Source organism: Gavialis gangeticus, unplaced genomic scaffold (genome assembly GCF_001723915.1).
Source record: "Gavialis gangeticus isolate Ggan-Ray unplaced genomic scaffold, GavGan_comp1, whole genome shotgun sequence".
NCBI lineage: Eukaryota > Metazoa > Chordata > Crocodylia > Gavialidae > Gavialis > Gavialis gangeticus.
Genome location: NW_017729006.1, coordinates 16,220,070 through 16,223,644, shown reverse-complemented (window position 1 = coordinate 16,223,644; position 3,575 = coordinate 16,220,070). Strand labels below are relative to the sequence as shown.

The following is a 3,575-nucleotide window of genomic DNA, read 5'->3' as shown; positions in this document are numbered from 1 at the left end:
ATGTGATTCCCTTATGAAGTATGACTGAGAAGGTGGTTTGATGAAGACAGGGAAGGAGAGATATTATGCAAAGCAGTTATGTAAAGAATATAAGGAAAACATTGTGAGGAAGGTATCTTTGGCAGAAGTGGTCTGTAATTTTGGCCATTTACTTGGGCCTTGATGGAAATCTCTTTAACATTTAGAATTAATGGGAAATTATGAAAAAAATAATACTTTGCAATAGGATTATACTCTATTAGCCACTAACTGCTTTTTAAAAATAATCTCCTTAACTGTTTTGTTAAATTTAATTATTTTACATCAGTTTTACACTTCGTATGCACCGTATAAAAACTCAACTACTAATAATTTTATAGCCTGGTTTTTAAAGGAGCTCAACCCAATTTCTTTTGCAGGTGCAATTTTGGAAGTAATTGCACATACAAACCAAGCTGTAAAAACCTTAATGCTATCAGTTGCAGGGATGAGGCTGCACCCACAAAACAGCAGCGTGTTTCTGATCAGGCAAGGAAATGACAGCTTCCAGGCATCCAATCAAACAACGTGTCAAACTCACCAAAGTGTGAGATGAAGATTAGTCTTGATGATTCTGGTATATTAAAAGCTTTAGATCATAAAAAAGCTAAAATAAATGGCCCAGGAGGGAAAGAGAAGAAAGAGAGGCAAAATCTGTAGTTGTGTCTAAGGTATTGTTTTAATTATTGCAAAAAAAGCTACAATTTTATAGGGAAGTCTTGCAAGCTCCCTGTTCTCATCTATTCTGCAGTGCAATTCTGAATAAAACGGAACAAAATTTTACATTTTTGCTTTGCAAAGAAATGTTTGGAAAATGCTTCTGTTTGCATAATGTCCAGAGATTAAACTTGGCCATGCCCATGTGACCCATCAAAATGAGTGATAATAAGCAATTCCTTTGAGGTACCCTTCCAAGCACAAAACCTTTCGTGCTTCTCCAATACGTATTTTCTGTGATGCTGTGATTTGCACAGGGCAACAACTTCCAGTCAATTTCCAGTAAGTAATCAGTCAAAATTGATTACTTGCTGAAGATTCACCATGAGAAGTAATATGAGTTGATAACATGAGTCCTAAATCTGGTAGGTAAAAATATGAGATATCTCATTTGTTGACCATGGACTTAAAAGATCTGTGTATACAATGAGAAAGATAGCATCATCTCCTCAGAAAGACCTTTAGTCAATTAATTTCCAGTAAGGCCTGCTAATGTAAGTGCAAGTAAAGCCTGCTAATATGAGTGTCAGTAGGGTCCAGTCTCTGATCAGAACACTTGCATGATGTGTTACATCTTTACAGTAGTGTACACATATTAGATATTAACTATTTCATCCTGACAATAACATCTGTGAGGTAAATAGTTGCAGAAATAGAAAGAAAAATTACTCTCCAAGCAAACTTGTTGATGTAGTTATCATTTTTATTTTTCTTTATTCTTTTTTGCAAATTTGCACTAGGTTGAAAGCACCTTTTTAAGACTGAATACATGTGAAAGTGATTACAGTGTGATATGTATTTGCACTTAACTGGGCACAGCTACACGTGCTTCAATGTGCAGTAGCTCATTTTACTGTGCATTAAAACATCATTTAAAAAGTGCAAATACACTAATGCTCAGAATAATAGGCTAGTGTCCATTAAGCATCACTTAAAAAGGATGCACTTTCACTACCCAACATTATGACAGCCTAATGTGCATTTATTCAGTACTTCACATTGGAGGTACTAAATTTAACGTGTATTAGGAAAACCACATTAATGCATGGGTTGACGTGCCCATTGTGATATATCCTTTAATATTTTACTTGTTGTTATTGCTGTTATAATCATAACCTGCCTCCTTTGTCTTTCCAAATTAATGCAAGTAGTTAATAAAATTGTTTGAAAAATGACATATTTTGAGTATTTATTATTTTCCTTGAAAGTAAGGGGCTTCTGTTCTAAACTCTAGAAAAGTACAGAGTTGAAATTAAAACAATTGAAGAATGTATCTTAATATAAATCCACTGAAAATGAAAGTGATATGAGCAGAGGATAAAGCCATGAAGCAACCAGCCCATGAAGCAAGGCAACCAGCCCAACCAGCCCATGAAGCAAGGTAAGCATACCAAGTAGGGAGCTGCCAAAAGATGGATGTAACTGACACAGGTTCTTTGTTCTGAGAAGACTGGGGAGGAAGTATTAATGCAGCTTTTGGAATATATATTTTTTTTTCAATTTTTGTTTAGCAAAGTTGGATAATGAATGTTATAAATTGGGTAGGGTGAAAGGCATTATATGATGCTTGACTACAGGTAGACATAACACTTAACTGTTTAAATTTAGGTGTTTGAACCACAAGCAACTAGGCTTACAAGCCAATTTAGAATGGTTTAAACCTCCTACAATGTTTCACAAGTATATCTGGATAACCAGGTATTATTTTGACCTGTTCCTCCCAGTTTAGTGTTATGTGCGGACACCAGACTTTCTGCCATTAGTCTCTGGTTGGTCCTCGAGCATCCCACAATGCATTGCTCCTCACCCTGTGACTTCTTCCCCAACCTTCATATGACAACTAGCTACTCTGGTACACAGCCAGAGCTCTACTACTGCACCTTGTATTACCTATGCCTGATCCAGTCCTTGCAATCCCAGGCTGACTTGATGTAATCGGCTGTGATGTTCACTGGAACACTCTGCCTCTTTGGGCTGCTTGGACACAGCTGTCTCCTGTTGGGTCAACAGCTTGCCCTCCATTAAGTTTTCCCTAAAAGGGGGCCCAGGGGTTCTTGCCTGCCATGTCTTGTTGGTATGGATTATTGCTTGGAGGAAGTTCACTAATCCAGCTACTCCTGGGTTTCTCTTCAGTCACTCGCTTAGGTCTTCATCTCAGGGCTCTGCCTCCCCTACACCCTGCCTTGCGCCAACCAGTGATGATGTTAGTCTTTGGCCAAAGCTAAAGAAAAGTCAACCTGCCATAGCTGAGTCTTTAGCCCTTATCTAAACTTAGTCTCAATCTGGACGGTTTACTGTCCTTTTATAGGCCTCATGTTGGCCTGACTCATTATGGGATTCATCCTGGGGTAGCTTTCCTCAGGTTACTCTCTCTTCCCCCTCCAGGGGCTACTCACAGCTTCCATATCCTTTCTTTTTGTTTTCTCTCTCTAGGCTCACCGCTGTCCCAGTCTCTCCCAGCGTTGTCCGGGATCCATAATCTTGAGAGAGGTATGTACCCTGGCTCCTTTGAGCCAACCTTAACAGGGCATCCCACTTCTCGGGGTTGCCACCACTTGGCCCTGCCAGGGCATTCATTTGTCTCATGCCATCCTGGGCTCTCTGGAGGACTCACTTCCAATCCTCCCAGAATGTGGCTTGGTGGGTTTTTATCCCCGGTTCCAAGGGCTGGCTGACAAACCGGCACTCCTGCTGTGGCTTGGCTTGTCTGCTGTCGGCAGCATCGCCGCTGCTGCATCTTTGATCTTTAGCAGCATTCTGTGGCTGCCATGTTTCTCTCCATCTCAGCGCCGGAGGTAAGCCAGACCAAACAACACCCACAACTACAGCCCAGCCCAGAC

General features: G+C 40.2%; 2 protein-coding genes across 5 annotated transcripts in view; both read left to right on the top strand.

The window, feature by feature from the left end:
- LOC109291767 (C-C chemokine receptor type 2-like) overlaps window positions 1-3,413 on the top strand; it is a 28,487-nt gene extending 25,074 nt beyond the window's left edge. For 2 of the 3 annotated variants that reach the window (XM_019508877.1, XM_019508876.1), the window contains one exon: window positions 109-1,912. The gene's annotated coding sequence lies outside the window, so the exon portion shown is untranslated. Of the gene's footprint in view, window positions 1-108; window positions 1,913-3,168 lie in introns of those variants that run through there. The other variant, XR_002095947.1, reaches the window with a different exon arrangement.
- The window catches only part of LOC109291765 (C-C chemokine receptor type 5-like), a 42,837-nt gene that overhangs the window by 8,803 nt on the left and 30,459 nt on the right, over window positions 1-3,575 (top strand). The gene's annotated exons all lie outside the window — the stretch shown is intronic.